This window comes from Tursiops truncatus, chromosome 18 (assembly GCF_011762595.2).
Source record: "Tursiops truncatus isolate mTurTru1 chromosome 18, mTurTru1.mat.Y, whole genome shotgun sequence".
In the NCBI taxonomy this organism is placed as follows: domain Eukaryota; kingdom Metazoa; phylum Chordata; class Mammalia; order Artiodactyla; family Delphinidae; genus Tursiops; species Tursiops truncatus.
Window position 1 is genome coordinate 4,059,554 of NC_047051.1, and position 17,237 is coordinate 4,076,790.

The window sequence follows — 17,237 nt, forward strand, 5'->3', positions numbered from 1 at the left end:
AGAGGACCGAGAGAACGGTGAACCGTAAATGCTAATTATCGTATGCCGCCCAAGCTTTGTAGTTACTGGTTACATAGCATTATCGTGGCCATAGACACCGGGTACAGTTAATGACTACTTTCTAATAGCAATACCAGGGTTATTCTTTCATCCCAGAAATCCATTTCGTGATGGCGATACTTGGCTTTGGCTTTGGATATTTGACTTTGCCATGTGACCGTTTAGGAGTCAGCCCAAGCACGTGTGTGGTGCATCTCTATAGGGTAAGAGTTACTGTCTCCAATTTAGAATTACACGCGCACGCCCATGCACGCACACGCACGCACGCGCGCACACACACACACACCTGAGGCCCACGAGGGTTTGGAAGCTTTCTCAGGTCCAAGTCAGGTCAATCTGACTCCAGAACTTGAGTTCTAAAGACTAAGCTACATTCTCTCTCTCTGACAGCCTCTGGGATGAGCTCAGCGAGGATGGAGAAGTTCACTTTACAATAAGTCACCCTATGACCTGACGGACAGCTTATTCCTGGTAGGAAATTAAGAGAGCCCCTCCGGGGCTTCCCTGGTGGCGCAGTGGTTGAGAGTCCGCCTGCCGATGCAGGGGACACGGGTTCGTGCCCTGGTCTGGGAAGATCCCACATGCCGCGGAGCGGCTGGGCCCGTGAGCCATGGTCGCTGAGCCTGCGCTTCCAGAGCCTGTGCTCCGCAACGGGAGAGGCCACAACAAGTGAGAGGCCCGTGCACGAAAAAAAAAAAAAAAGAAAGAAAAAGAGACCCCCTCCGTTTGCTATTAAAACTAACTTGAGCTTCTGGGAAAAGGGAGTCTGGATAGAAGAAAGTGTTCTATCCCACCACACACTGGCTCAGATGCAAAATTAAAGTGCCTTGAGTTCATGAAACTTACATACCAAAGATACCTTTAAAAACATGTTTAAAGAAAGGAAATTTGTTACAATGATGATTTTCTAACACAGTCCTGTTATTCTCCGGACACACTTAGTCTAAAATTAGGCAAGAGCAATTATCTGACCATATGGATCTTAGTCTAACATTGGAGGGAAGTGTTGGTGAGTGAAGCAGAGTGTTTGTAAGGGACACAAGGAAACAAACTGTTACATCACTGAAATGGCATTGATTTATATGTTTCAGGTGTACATTTTATTTCCACTTCTATCTACCCTACAATATGCTCACCACCAAAAACTTAGTTCCCATCGGTCACCATACAGTTGACCCCCTTTACCGATGTCACCCTCCCCTCAACCCCCCTCTGGTAAAGCCACCACTCTGTTCTCTGTATCTACGTGTTTGTTTGGGGGAAACAAACTCTCTTGTGAGTAAATATTTGAGTGAAAGAAAGCAAACTGATTGGCTAGAGAAGAAGTTCCAACGATGGTTTGTTTCAGGACCAGCAAAGCCACTGGCGTAGCCTGGGAATGGGTTAGAAATGCAGATTCTCGGGCCCGACTCCAGACCAATGGAGTCAGCACTCTGGAATGAGGCCCAGCAATCCGTGTTCCAGGGAACACTTCCGCAGCTCCGATGCCTGTGGAGGGTGAGGAACAGCGGGTAAGAGGCGTCCTTCAAGGCAGACTTCGCTTCTTCATACACTTCAAGTCTGCGGCTTGTGCTCAGCAAGAGAGGAAACCGGCAGCTCTGACCTTCCCAGCTCTCTGCTCCCGGAGGCTTCTGGGGGAGGTGGGGTCCCCCGGTCCCAGCTCTCTGCTCCCGGAGGCTTCTGGAGGACTTGGGGTCCCCCTGGTCCCAGCTCTCTGCTCCCGGAGGCTTCTGGAGGACTTGGGGTCCCCCTGGTCCCAGCTCTCTGCTCCCGCAGGAGCTGGGGTCCCCCCGGCCCGGTTCCTGCACAGTGCAGGGAAGGGGGGGCAGGAGTCGGCGCTGCTGGCCTCATCACGTGGCCGCAGCTCCCCCTACTCGTTAACCCTAACCCTCTGCCGCCCTGACAAGCTGAAAGCACCTGGTATGTCACGGCAAACTATTCCCCAGCAAAGTGCTTTGCCCCCAGCTGTGAAATTGATTAGTGGACTTAAAATCCCGGAGGAGTCTCCACTGGCAGCTGTAGTTGCTATTTTAAAACTGCAGAAGAGTATGTGAGAGGGGGAGGGGATTGTATATTATGTACCGGAGAAGATTAAAAACAGAAAACAACAAACCCTTTTCTCCCTCCAAGTTAAGGAACGGCACGCCCAGTAGAAGAAACATGACATAATTTTATTTCCTACGTTAGAGTTTTTTGTTGGAATAGCCTAACTTTTAGTTAATTGTTATAAAGCTACTTCCGAAATCAGTATCAAGAAATTCAACTGGTGGGGATTTAACAGATTGTGGAATTAGAAGATGAGAAGCAGCTGGTACAGATTCGAGGGAGGGTGGGCTCCTTGCTGAATGCTCGGCCAGGGCCAGCTGTCTACTTGCATTCAGGAACTCTGCCCGAAATACGGGACGGCAATCAAAAGTGCCTGATACAATAAACGTGATGGGTTCAAGTGATTACTCAGATCTGGAATTTTTTTCCCTGTGCTTTCCATAAGAATGAGTTTTAAAGGTCCAGTTAAAACGTATGGATCATTCATTGCCAGAGAACGTCAACTAAACCTGCAGAAAAGTTCAGCCGTGGACCTGGCCAGAACTCTATTTACCCAGCAAGCATTTACTGAGCATCTACTATAGGGAAGACATGTGTGAGGCGCTGGTAATGTGAGTAAACAGACACTTAGTCTACAGGATGGAGACAAGACCGTGTGATGTTAAAAACAACTGGTCGGGGGCTTCCCTGGTGGCGCAGTGGTTGAGAGTCCGCCTGCCGATGCAGGGGACATGGGTTCGTGCCGCGGTCCAGGAGGATCCCACATGCCGCGGAGCGGCTGGGCCCGTGAGCCATGGCCCCTGAGCCTGCACGTCCGGAACCTGTGCTCCGCAACGGGAGAGGCCACAGCAGTGAGAGGCCCGCGTACCGCCAAAAAAAACCAAAACAAAACAAAACAAAAAACTGGTCGAAACAGAGCTCAGAGGAGACTGGAGGAAGATCTCTAGGCTGGGTGAAGGAGGGGGACAGGGCATCTCAGGCAGGAGGGGAGCCCCTGCAAAGACACATGGGTCTGAAAATGGGCGGTAGGGAGTCCTGACCGGAGAAGCACGTGCGGAGGTGCTACAGCCCAGGGCAGGGAGGAGAGGTCCAGCAGGCAGGTGGTGCTGGGGTGTTCAACCATCTCTAGCAGAGGTGCCAAGGTTACGTCATCGTTTGATAACTCTACCGGGAGTCTGAAGATGGCCTGGACAGGTGAGCTAAAGAGGGCAGGGAGCTTGATCAGGGACCACAAGAGAAGCAAACCAACATTTGTCTCCCATTAGTTACACAACACATCCTAGTTGCTCCCACCATGATGATTATTTCCCCAACCAAAGCAGGCAGACACTTCAGAATCTCTGAAAGGGGCAGGCATAAAATTCACTGTTTTAAGACCACTGCCTACTTGGAAGATGAAACAAACCATTTTTTCTGAAATTTCCCAATATCATACAAGAAGGGACAGGAAAATTACTTTTAATCATTGGGTATATGGGGTTAAAAATGTTGAACAGTACTGTTCCCAAAGCACGTTTTATAAATTCATCCAGGTAAGGAATATTTATTGAACACCATATAATGCCTACCATTTATTTACATTTTGTTTTGGCTACCGGTGGGGTTTTTTTCCCAGTTCCTATTTTCTAGGAAATACTTCCTACTCAATGCATATTTTTTTTCCTAAAGCCCCCTTTGAACACATCCTAACATTCTGAAGAAGAAGGATGCGGCCTGACCAGAAGAGAACGCACTTCCAGGCCTCAGCTGCTGCTTTGGGAGCTAATTATGTGAAACAAATATGCATCTGTTGGGCCAGATGTTTGATTTGCAGTTAATACACAGCCAATTAGATTTTTACCGAGTGCAGGGGGAAAAGCCAGTTCATAACAGGAAAATATGTAAACTGTGAAGAAAACAAATGCAGATCTCATAGGTGGAAAAGCTACAGATGTAACACTGGAGGTGCCTTCTTTCTTCATAAACTAGGGAAAGAGCTGACCAAAGGAAAAAAGTCTCTCCTGCCCCCTGGTGTCTTTCAGTCTGCCTTGCAGTATTCTAAAATTTCTGAATCATTATTTCAGGGGAAAAGATTCCTGTGGCTTTTTCCCTAATTCAGAACAATTCCTAGAGCAGCAAATGAATTTTAATTCCCCATCCTTACTTATGAGATAGTTTTTTTAATTATTATAATAATTCAAGTATCTATTTAAGTACGACAAGAGGTCGGGTGTTTGCTGATGGCTGTGTAGAATTGGTAATTTTGAATATTGCTCTAACCTAGTATAGATCTAAGACAGACAGTCAAATAAGCAGCTCTCAAAACAAAGCAACAGAAAGAGGTCATTAAGGAAAGAAATCTCATTTCAGAGAAATAATCAAAATAATGTGATCAGAAGAATGAAGAGAATGGTTTATATTTGCTGTTACCACTTGTACTAGAAGCTTCAGAAATTTGATGTTTAAAAAGTTTAAATATCTACAGAACACGAACAAAATTAAAGGCCAGACAGCAGAGTTTGGGAAAGTATTTTTCGTGCACGTGATTTTTGGTGGGAGGAGGAAACAGAACACAGGGCTCAAACAATCGATTTCCCTACTTGCCGCGTCCAAAGCCAAATCTCCCTCTGCTCAAGCCTGAGGCCTGAGCCCCCCAGCACCACGCCAGGTGCACGCGAGATCCCGGGAAAGGTTCGTTTTTGCACAATTTGGACTGACCAAGGCAAATGACGCGGCATTAAAGAGGTCCCACACATACAAATAGCGATCACTCCGCTACATCACGAAATAATGCCATCTGCGGCAGCCTGGACCATTTTGAGCAGCTGACTCTTCCTACGCTGGCGTAGATTTTTCTGGGATTTACCTACCCAGCCCTCTAGCATATTCCTGCCGGTCAGTCTCCATCTACTTCCTCCACCTTTCCAGCTTCCCTACACCCAGATAAGGTCACAAGGCACTGCTTTTCAGAGAACAATTTGTGTGTCTGCTCAAAACCTTCCTAAGGCTTAACAGCTAACAATTTTAGTTGTATCGTCAGTGGAGGGCAGCATGCTCCCCACTGTCTAAACCCAAAAGCTTGTTTCCCTGAAGCCTTACTCCGCGCCCAGCGAAGCCCGGGGGTTCAGGGCTCCTCGCTGTGAATGCCACCCAGCGGCTTCCAACAGCAGGGGCTGAGCCCTGGCCAGACTGCAGGGCCACCCCGGACAGGGAAACCCTAAGCATGTAAAACGTGTCGGACGTGGCTGTCCTCAGGCAGCTCAGCCAGACCTGGGCGCCTAAGGAGCCGGTGAACTAACGACCGGCTTGCGGGTGTGTCCGAAGCCCCGCGCCCTCCCCGCATGGACGGTGCAAACCCACCCGGGCTGAGGCTCTCCGAGGGCGGGGCGCCCTTGCGCGTGGGAACCCCCGCGGAGCTGGTCAGCGAACACGGACGCGTGCGGGAAGCGCCGAGTTTCCGACTCCGCGGCCTGGGGATGGGCAGCGAACCCGCGTCTCTAACGAGTCCCAAGGACGCCGCGCTGTCCGCCCCCGCGCAGAACCGCCGCGGGCTTGGGTCTCGGAGGAGGAGGCCGAGGCCGGGTGGCTGGTGAACGTGCCCGGCGCCGCTTCCTCGCCTCCGAGCTCGGCGACCCGGGGTCGGGGGACAAACGGCGCCCGGTGGGGTGTCGGGGCGCTTTTCCCCTCTAGCGGACTCACGTGCACGTGCAGGCGGCGCACACACCTGTGCACACACCAGCGCCCCTCTCCTCCTCCGGTAACCGCGGGCAGCGAGGTTGCCCACCCGAGGCTGCCCGGGGGGCGCGGAGAAGGGAAGGCCCGCCCCGCCCCCGACCCCGCCCCCGACCCACCATCAGCTCGAGCCCCGCCCCACCGAGTCCGGCCCCTCCCCTCCCCGCCGGCCCAGCGTGACCCCACTCACCTGGCGGGGCTGGAGGAGGCCCCGGGTTGGTAAAACGAGACGAGGGTGTCGCGAACTTGGGCGGCTTAGCAAGAGCCGGGGCAGGGTGTGGCTGGCGGGGGCGCCACCTGCCGTGAGCCTTGGGGGCGCTTTGGGAGGCCCGCTTCCTGCCCTCCGGGTGCCCTGCTACCGGGCGAGCGGGGAGGACGCGCCAGCGCGGCGTTCACCTCCGGGCCTGCACCCGGCGCGGACGACCACCCTCCCCCGGGCCGCGCCCCTCCTCTTCGCTCGACCCCGCCCCGCGCCGCGCCCGGTTGGTCCTGGATTTCCGGAGCGTCCTGGGTCTCTCCAAGTCCCCCAGCCCCCTGCAGGGAAAGGAGGGCTCCCAGATGTTAAAGCTCCCAGGGACTCCAAAGGATGGCCTCCTTGTTCCGCACAAACAAGATTCTTCAGAGGTGACTTGTCCCAGGGTGTCTTAAGCAATTTCTGTTTTAGTTTTCAAAGTATGGAATGTGGCTGGTCTTTCTGGGCACGATTCATAAATGTAAAAACTTTAAGATAACTGGATAAAAATGCCAACTTGAGGGGTTAAAAACTCGAATTCAGGGAAGACCTGATCTTGTAGTTGCCGTGAGATCATTCATTTCCTGGTGAATGTTGCATTTCATTCTACTAGGTTGGGGATCCGTAGTGGACCAAGCACCCAAAGGCGGCCTGTGGCTGGCCTGTATTGACCGGAAATGGACAGACCACCCGTTCCACCTAGTGTCCTACTACTTAAAAACCAACCAAACAGCGGCAACGGACAGGAAGTTTGAGCACCCAGCCTTGGGAAACACAGGCTGGCAATAGACTGCACACAGGTCTTTAGTAAGTTCGTTTCCACCAGGAAACCTCCAAAATAGGCTTCCTGAGCAGAAATAAGGCTTCAACGGGGAGCTTTGGAAGAAGAAATTTCTCCAGATAATTTACGTAGGATGGTCCATAGTTGGGTTACTTTTGGGTCAGGAAATCTTCTCCTCAGTGAGCCTTACTGGCTGGGGAAAGGACATTTTTCAGGGAATAGGCAAGACTCTGTCAAAGGAAAGTATGTATGTAATATTTTTTCCCTAACCAGACTGTAACCTGCATGATGTCAGGCAACGTGTTTTTCTTGTTTCCTGCGGTTACCCCTAGCGAAAGGTGCAGTATGCACTGTCTACATAACAAATATTTACTGCAAACACATAAAAGCGTTGATGAATCGTAGAAAGAGTCTGGCATTCCTGAAAGCCACTCATGTGACCCACATGTCAGCGAGGACACCCTGTCTATTCACAGTTCCTTCATACTAACTCAATTGCCTTCCACCTCCCACCCCCATCCCCTGGTACCTGCTCAACTAGATCACTGAAAGGACCCAGGTTTTTTCCATTTCTTTATCCACCAACCTCTGAGGGCTGGCTTTGCCTCCAGGCCGGCTCCTCTCAAATTAGCGGCTTATGGTAGCCTGACCAGAGCTGATATGTTTCTACCAAGGATTGGACTCTTTCCACTCATTCATCTATAGGATGTGTTTGTCCCTATCTCTCCATTTATTTACGTCACCTCTCATTTCTCCCAGCAATGTTTTACGGTGTTCAGTATTATTTTGTTAAATGTATTCCTACATGTAAATCCCTACTGTAAATAGTATTTTTATTTATGATTTTGTTGACCCTGTTGATCAGTTTGGGGAGAACTGACATCTTCACAATAATGAGCTTTCTGATCCAAAAACATGGTATCTCTCTTCATTTATTACGTCTGCCTAGTTTTTTTCCATCAGTGTTTTGTAGTTTTAGTATATAGATCTTGCACATATGTTCTTTAGACCTATACTTATTTCCTGTCTTCTGATGCTATTATAAATGTTATCTTAAAAGAAATTTCATTTTCCAGTTGTTTGTTGGTAACACATAAAAATGCAATTGATTTTTATACGGACCTTGTAGCTTCACAATTTCTGAATTTATTTATTACTTTTTAAATAGGTGATTAAAAAACTTAACAGCTTTATTGATATAATTCATATACCATAAAATCCACCCTTAAGTGCATAATTCAATACTCTTTAGAATATTACAGAATTGTGCAACTACCACCACCGTCCAAAGGAAGAACATTTTCATCATCTTCAAGAGAAGCACTGTGGTCGTTAGCAATCACTCCACATTCCATTCAACCCCACGCCCCCAGCCCTAGGCAACCACTAATCTACTTTACATCTATAGATTTGCTTATAAATTTCCTGTGAACGCAATCATGTTGTATGTGGCCCCTTATGACTGGCTTTTTTACTTAGCATAATGTTTTTCAGGTTCATCCATGTTGTGTGTAGTTCATTCTTATTAAGGCTGAATAACATTCCACTGTATGGCTAGACCACATTTTGTTTATCTATTTGTGAATAACTTTTTTGAGATGTTTATTGGGCTTTTTCTCCCAGTGTTTCCTTGTTGCCTTATTTCCATTCAAACAGGTGTCAGGCTTTTTAGTTCATATGCTCAGAAGGGTCGCTTGGCAGCACAGAAAACAGAGGTAGTTTACAAGAATTCTTGGTCTTGACCTCTAAAAACTCACTAAGTAGAATAGGATTTGAGAAAGGGGGCTCTACCCTGGACTAGAGGAGGGATTTGAAAGACACCTCTTTGTTCCCTCAAAGTGCGCTGGGGAGACGATGTTCTCTAGGACAGGAATGTTAGACCACAGGCGTGGGCATCTCAACCTCCCCAAAGGTTCCAATGCCCCATACCAGGCACAGAACCCTCATCAAGTGGCCAAAAGAAACCGTGTGTCTTACTGGTGACCTGTGTGGGCAGATGACAGAAGGATGGAGGAGCCAGTGCTCTGCAGTGTCTGAAACCCTGGGAAGTTTGTACACACCTAAGGCAGAGCCACAAGAGTGATTGGGGTTGAATTTTCTACTAGCCCTAATGTGGGGGTGCCCAGAGGGAGATTAATGAGATATGGTAATTCTTGCACACCTGATTTTGAGGCCCAAGATTAGTCTATGCTACACTCATTATGTGAGGTCACTGAAATCAAGACTACAGTGCACGTTCTATACACATCAAATATAACTCAAACAGGACAGGACAGGACACTCTACTTAGAAAGATGTTTTATATGGTGCCTTGTACCCTTAATCTGTCAGTTTTCAAAAGATAGTTTCTGTCTGACCCCTTTCCAATTAAGCAAGACAAGCTTATTATGCAACATAACATCCTTTACCTTTTTTCCCCAAAACAACTTGTACCAAAGTTTAAATTTTGGTAAAACATAGTGCTTTTAATTTTATACTTTACACCGAACTGACAAATTATCTCACAGCCACAGAAAAATAAATAAATGAGGTAAAACACTGAAGGTAAATTAAGAAAAAGCCAATAGGTTTCCTCCATTATTTATACCCAAGGATCGTGACTCAGTCGATACATAAATAACAAACTGGCCAGTCACAGAAAGGGGTGTTGAGGGGTACTGGCTCATTGTAGCCATCTCAGGGAAGGACCTATAAGTGCGGGACCCGGGGACCCAGATCTTACTCGGTGATGGACGTGGAAAAGGCAGGAGTAAAAGTCCTCCGGGGTTTGCTTTTGGTAGCGTCATAAGAACGGACTAGTTCTTCCTGAGAAATCACAGCATGTTCTACTTGAGAAAATCCGTACCCACCTAAGAGAGCAAAGCACAGGGGGCTCTGTTAGACGACTAACACATCCAAGTGAACATTCTGGTGACAGACATCAAAACTCCCACTGGACTGGGATACAGAGGCTATGTCAGCCAGGCCAGTGACGGAGGCAGGTAGTCTGGGGAGGGCTTGGTGATGGCGCAATTTGCAAACCTGGCTGCATGAGAACCACTGAAGAAGCCTTTTCTACAGCCTTCTTTCTGGGGCCACAATTGATTTGTGGGTGGCTGGACACCGGTGTGTGCTTTTTGAAGTCCTCCCAGGGGTTCTGATGTAGTGCCAGGCCCTACATGAGAAACGTGTCCTGGAGGATGCAGCCTGGCTGAGGGGCTGGGTGGCTCATGCCTGTATATGGGGCTTGTCTGAGCAGCTGAAACCGTGGCCCGGGGTCCCTCGTTTCATTTTCCCACCACCATTCAAGAGGAGAGGCCCTAGAAACGTCTGAGTCTTGAAACTGAAACTTACAACTAGAACCCAGAAAGGTAGTTTATGAAGCTGAAAACATGGTGGGGGACAACAGACAATATTAAACTTGGTAGAGAATCCATAATGCTGGAAATATTCCTGTTTTTGGATATAGCATTCTTGGAATGAATCAGTGAAACAAAAAAAATCCTGTTCTCATGGAGTTTACAGTCTAGCCACGAAGACAGATAATAAATAAGAATGCAATAAAAAGTGAACAATATAGCACCCAAGAGTGTGCTATGAACAAATAAAAAAGTAAACTGGAATCAGGGGTGAGGGCTGTGTAGCAAGAGAGCGGTCAGGGTAGGCTTCATTGAGAAGTTGATATTTGGGCAAAGGCTTGAAGGAAGTGAAGGAGGGGGCCCCACAGATGTATGAGGGATTCGCTTTCTAGGCAGAGCTGCCAGCCAGTGCAAAGGCCCTGGGGCAGGAGTACTCCTGGTACAGTGTGAGGAGAGCACAAAGGCTGGAGTGGGATGAGGCAGGAGGGAGAAGAGTAGGAGACGACACCAGGACAGTACGGCATCCAGATAAGTCAGTCTTCTGGGGCACCGGCAGGCTTTTACGTTGAACGTGATGGATGGCCATTGCAGGGTTTTGGGCAGAAAATCGATGTGCTTGGGCTGACATAATTTTAATGCATCACTTTGGTTGCTGTCTGAGGGGCAAGGGTAGAAGCAGGAAACTCCTTAAGAGGTTTTTGAAGCAGTGTAGACATACGACAGTGGTTCAGACCATGTGCCAGCAGTGGCGTGGGTGAGTGGGAAGTGACCAGACTGAACATAATGAGATGGCAGAGCCAATGCAATGGAAAGGAAGAATTAAGAATGACTCCAAGGGACTTCCCCGGTGGTGCAGTGGTTAAGAATCCGCCTGCCAATGCAGGGGACACGGGTTCAATCCCTGGTCCGGGAAGATCCAGCATGCCGTGGAGCGGCTGGGCCCGTGAGCCATGGCCACTGAGCCTGCGTGTCCGGAGCCTGTGCACACATGAAAATAATATAGTATTGTAAATCAACTATACTTCAATTTAAAAAACAATACATAAATAATAATTTTTTTAAAAGTAGCAAGAATATATTATACAGCACAAGGAAATACAGTAGTTATTTTGTAATAACTTTAAACGGAGTATAATCTGTAAAACTACTGAATCACTATGTCGTACACCTGAAACTAATATTGCAAATCAACAATACTTCAATAAAAAAAGGAAGATTCACTTCCCATATCCCATAACCCTTATGCACTACACACTAGAGAAAACATGCTTTTTCAGAAGCAATAAAGGCATGGCAAACTTTCAGAGCCCGTGAAAAATGCAGTTATGGATCTCTTCTTGGGTCCATTTTCAGGAAAACAGAGGCCCTGCTGCGGCGCTGTGCCAGCGTGGCTGTAAGGACGGCAGCCCCCCGGAGGCAGCACGGCGGGCTGCAGTGTGGAAGCCACGGCCCCGCTGCCCCCAACACGGAGAGGAGGGCGGGGACGGGTTTCTTTCACGTTATTTTGTTCATGTGGAGACAATGCTAGTGAAAAGTTTTCTTTTTCCACTTGCTTCAACCACCAGTGATAAGTGCAGCCGAGACACAAAAGGAAAGAGCGTGCGTCTGCGAGAACAAGGCCCTTCCCGTCCCTTAGTGGGATTTCAGGAAGGCAACAATAGCCTTGGGACAAGATTTCCCGTGTCAGGAGGAAGACAGCTCAGAAGCCCAGAGATTTCTGGTGCCTTTAATCACCAGGAGGGTCTGGAGCCGGCAGAGATGCACTTCAGTTCCAAACAGGATTTTTTTTTTTTTTTTTTTTTGCGGTACCCGGGCCTCTCACTGTTGTGGCCTCTCCCGCTGCGGAGCACAGCCGCTCCCCGGCATGTGGGATCTTCCCGGACCGGGGCACGAACCTGTGTCCCCCGCATCGGCAGGCGGACTGCCAACCACTGCGCCACCAGGGAAGCCCAGGATATTTTTTTTCAAGCACAGATTATGTCAACAAGTTATCATGATATCATAACAAAAAATGTTAAGCAAAAATGTTAAATCGATTTTATGTGAGCAAAAGCTTAAAGCAGGATTATGTAACAGTATTTTAAGTGAGATAAATACAAAAAAACCTAAACTATCAAGCTCTATGTCAAAGATAAGATCTAACTCCTCAAGTAAAGAAAGCGTTATCTCCTTTCTTACTTCAATGATGTATAACACAACATTCTTGTACAAACGATACAATATGCATTTGGTCACTCGAAAATAATGCCAAGTTCCATGAACCAACAGAAGCTTCTCTAAGTAGCTAAACTAAAAGACAGAAATAATGGTCAATGGAGTTCAAAGGAACCTACCACTTACAGACAAACTCCACAAAGTGTTGTTTTCCCAGCTCAGCAGTTCCCACTCTGGAGGACAGAAGCAGAATGAAACCTATTCCCAGACAACCTGACATGACTATTCACTATAAAGGAATTTTGTTAAAGCTTGATAAAATTAACTTTTATCATTAAAATAAATGAATAAACATCACTTTTTTGCCCAGCAAATTCTGCTTGGATTTTCACTTGTCACCTACAAGGCTTTGAATTTAATCTGATCCACATCTAGGACCTTAATCGTGAGAAGGGGGTCAGGATTATTTAATGAAGTAAGAACCTGGAAACAAGAACCTCTGTCACGGATGTTTCTGTCTGATCAAGTCTTATAGGAATCGTAAGACTTATGGGAATCACTTCCCCCATTTCCTGTAATAAGTACATAAAGAGAAAAAGTAAAATTATAAAGAAGGTAACGTGTGACCTCTGCAGCACGCCTCAGCTGCCTTACCTTATCTATGTGTTCCTTTTCCACAGCACTTTGCACCTTCAACAAGTGAGCAGGGCTCACTGCTCACTCACTGCTTACACCCAGGATTCATGCCTAAGATGTGGGAAGCACTCAATAAACATTTTGGGGGATGAATATTTGGGAGAATTATTCCACAAAATGAGACAATTCAGTAATTGTGACCACGAAAATTAAATACCTCCAAGTGGCATAAGGTGGTACATATGGGGAAAAATAAATAGCCTTTCAGAAAAGACTGCTTAAGAGTTTGGAGGGGCTTCCCTGGTGGCGCAGTGGTTGAGAGTCCGCCTGCCGATGCAGGGGACGTGGGTTCGTGCCCCGGTCCAGGAAGATCCCACATGCCGTGGAGCGGCTGGGCCCGTGAGCCATGGCCGCTGAGCCTGCGCGTCCGGAGCCTGTACTCCGCAACGGGAGAGGCCACAGCAGTGAAAGGCCCGTGTACCAAAAAAAAGAATTTGGAATATGAGAGTCAGGATGGCGGGGGGGGGGGGGGGGGGGGGGAGATGCTGAGTCATGAAATGTGCGGCTACACTGAAATAAGTGAATTCAAGAAGGCGGCCAGCTTTAGTTTTTGCCTAGAGCTTGCTATTAAACCAATCATTATAGACAACACTCCTATTGCCCCAACTTTTAGCTTTGCACTGATTTATTTGCAGGGGGGAAAAAGACATTTGAAGTCAAAGTTGCATTTCCTGGGATGGTTTTAAAATATTAAGAAGTTTAGGGAGGAAAAAACAAATACTCTACTCTTTTCTGAGAAGAAAAAGATCTAGGTTGTGAGCAGAATATTACACTGATCCTCTGAGGAAGGGAGAGTCGTGCATTGCAAGAGGCAGCAAAGGAAAGACGGCTGGACCCTCTGCTCCAGCCCACCTGAGGCAGGGTGGGGGTGGGGGGGCAGATGGAGCGGAAATGGGAGAATGGCCACTACGGCCCTGGGAACGAGACTCATCCTGGGGGACTATGAAACAGCCCACACCGTGGAGGACACCCTTCTGCCCAGCTCCGGTCAAAGAGCTGCTCTCAGGTAAAATCGAGATTGAAAAACAAACAACAAGAAAAACGGATGGAGCTCAAAGTGTTTTCATTAACCTGAAATAGCATTTTAATAAAAAGGGGTCAAAGCATGAGTCAGATCAGTCTCCCGCATTAGTGACTGGCTTGGTGAGGCGACTCAGGGCGGGTGGAAGGAAGAAAAGAAAGCCTGGAATCCTATACCATCTGCCTGATCACAGCTGCAGCTGCAATTCTAAACCCTTTTAATATTTGGTATAAGAAGAGAACTCTGGAATTGCCTTCCCTAGAGAAAATGGTGAACAGATATTCCCCGGGGGCCCAGGACACCTGATTCCGGCCAGCTGTGTGCAGCTGGGGTGTTTACTAGGTCAGTGTTTACAGCACATGTAATTGCTGAGCTCACAGGAAGCATGCATCCCAATGGCATTGAGCAGTGAAGGAAACAGGTGAGTGTGGTGCGAACACTCCTGTGTTTACAGACAGGAGTGCTTTGATGGTAATCCACTGACACTTTCCTTAACTCCCTCGTACATAGGAGCCCCGGTTTTCCCATCTATAAAACCAGGACACTTAATCCATGAGTAAAGAGAAGATTCTAGAACTGATTCAGACATCGAGACCGTATGCTTTCCATCTATGTGGCAAAGCCCTAATAATCCATGCTGTTACCACCCTAGTTTTAGGCATCCACGTACCTTTGGACAGACTACTAAATCAGCTAGCCTCTCAGGGACAGCCACCGTAAGAACAGCCCCCTAGGGATGGCCTACCTAGAGGCCCAGGGTTATTCCTAGGGAGCTGCTCAAGAATTACATGTGGCTCCTGAGACCAGCAAGAATGAGAGTGTTACTGCTCATTGCTCAAATATGATAAAAAAAATTACATCTATTAAAAGCCAATATTAAATTATTAAAACACTGTTCCAAAAATATCTTAATTGTTCATTAAAATATTCTTCAAAAGTAAAAATATTAAAATGTAGACACAGGAGGTGTTCTTGTTAACAGCAAAGGATGGTGCATAAACATGCAGGAGGTTTAAATCATAGGACCATGCACTCTTCTTAAACACCTTCCCAAAAATACGACAGCCACTGTGGAAGACAGTTTGGCATTTTCCTACAAAACTAAACATACTTTTATACATACCATACAACCCAGCAATTGCACTGTTTGATGTTTACCCAAAGGAACTGAAAACTTCTGTCCACACAAAAACCTGCACACTGGGACTTCCCTGGTGGCACAGCGGTTAAGAATCTGCCTGCCTATGCAGGGGACATGGGTTTGATCCCCGGTCCAGGAAGATCCCACATGCCACGGAGCAACTGAGCCCATGCGCCACAACTACTGAGCCTGTGCTCTAGAGCCCACATGCCACAACTACTGAAGCCCGCGTGCCTAAAGCCCGTGCTCCGCAACAAGAGAAGCCCCCGCTCGCCACAACTAGAGAAAGCCCGCACTCAGCAACAAAGACCCCACACGGCCAAAAAAAAAGAAACCTGCACGCTGATGTTCATGGCAGCTTAATTCATAACTGACAAAACTTGTAAATAACCAAGACATCCTTCAGCAGGTGAATGGATAAACAAACTGTGATACATCCAGACAATGGAATATTATTCAGCACTGAAAAGAAATGAGCTATCAAGGCTTAAAAGATCTGAAGGAACTTTAAATGCATATAACCAAGTGAAAGGAGCCCATTTGAAAAGGTTACGTTCTGTGTGATTCCAACTATATGACATTATGGAAAAGGCAAAACTATGGAAACAGTAAAAAGATCAGTGGTTTCCAAGGTTTAGGGCAAAGGGAGGCATGGATGTGTGAAGTGCCGAGGATTTTGAGGGCAGTGAAACTACTCTATGACACTGTAATGGTGGACATGTGTCACTGTACATTTGTCCAGACCCACAGACTGTACAGCACCAGGAGTAACTCCTAATGTAAACTATGGACCTTGGGTGATAATGCCCTGTCAGCGTAGGTTCATCAGTTATAACACACGTACTGCTCTGGTGGAGGATGCTGATAATAGGGAAGGCTTTGGGTAGGGGGGCACAGGGATATATGGGAAATATCTGTACTTTCTGCTCCATTTTGCTGTGAAGCTAAAACTCCTCTAAAACCACAATTTTTAAAAATGCCTGCCAAGAGGCAGTGTCTCCTTCAAAAAAAAAAAAAAAAAGGAAATAGGGATATTTTAAGTCTTTACCAAGAGACGCCACAAAGTAAAGCACACAGTACAGACTGGAGAGACTGGGGATTTGGAGGTTATATTAGTAGAGCTACAGATTCTCAGTGGCAGCAGTTTTGCCAACTCCAGAGCTGGTAATGGGGAGATTTCATTTATGCAAAGTGCATAAGGACAAAACTAAAGAGAACCCCAAATGTTGTAATAGGAAAGAATCTTTGTATTCTATTACAAGTTCATCACTAAAGGGATGTTGCCTAGAAGCTTAAATTACACATAATGGCCCATCTCTGGGGCCCCTGCCCCCCCAGCTAAAGAGCATTAAGCTAAAACACCCTTGTTTGGCTCACAGGGAACATCCTGACCAGGCCCACCTGTGAATGACTGCAGGAGGGAGAAATTAACACAGCCCCTCCAGAGGCTGACTAGAACCCAGAAGTGTTTGACTTCACTCCCTCCCCTTTCAGTATAAAAGAAGCCTGAATTCTAACCCAGGCAAGGTGGTTCTTTGGGACACAAGTCCAGCATCTTCTTGGTCTGCTGGCTTTTCAAATAAAGTTGCAATCCCTTGTCCCAACACCTTGTCTCTCCATTTATTGGCCTGTATGTGGCGAGCAGCATGAGCCTGGCCTCGGTAACAAAGTGCTGGTAGTTTCTTACAGAAAGGAGCTTAGAGGGTGGGGTACATCTCGGGGGGTGGATCCGAGGTCTTCAACCCTCTCCACGCCCACCTGACCACCCACGCCACTGGCCTGTGCGATGGTGTAATCCGAGTTGTTGGTGGCCTGCGTGCCCTCGTTCCCCCTGATTCCCACACCCACGTGGGCCGTCTGGATCATCCGTCCCCGATGGCCACGGTGCTGGCCTTTCCATGTTTCTTAACCATATCTACTATCTCAGCCTTCTGGAGGGGAGATAACCTGGAAAAAAAAAAAAAAGACAAACGACCATGTTTTAGTGTTCTGTTTTGGTTCATTTTACTTCATCCTGTTCTGAAAGGCTTTACAAAGGAGTCAGCAATAATCTACAC

General features: G+C 47.4%; 1 protein-coding gene across 8 annotated transcripts in view; it reads right to left on the minus strand.

Moving 5' to 3' along the window:
* Positions 1-9,274: 9,274 nt before the first annotated feature.
* The window catches only part of LOC109550262 (phospholipid-transporting ATPase IB-like), a 39,014-nt gene continuing 31,051 nt past the window's right edge, over positions 9,275-17,237 (minus strand). For 5 of the 8 annotated variants that reach the window (XR_012327519.1, XR_012327523.1, XR_012327522.1 and 2 more), the window contains 2 exons: positions 12,347-17,127; positions 9,275-11,146 (listed from right to left, as the gene is read on the minus strand). The gene's annotated coding sequence lies outside the window, so the exon portion shown is untranslated. The remainder of the gene's footprint in view (positions 11,147-12,346; positions 17,128-17,237) is intronic. The other 3 variants (XR_012327520.1, XR_012327524.1, XR_012327521.1) reach the window with 3 other exon arrangements.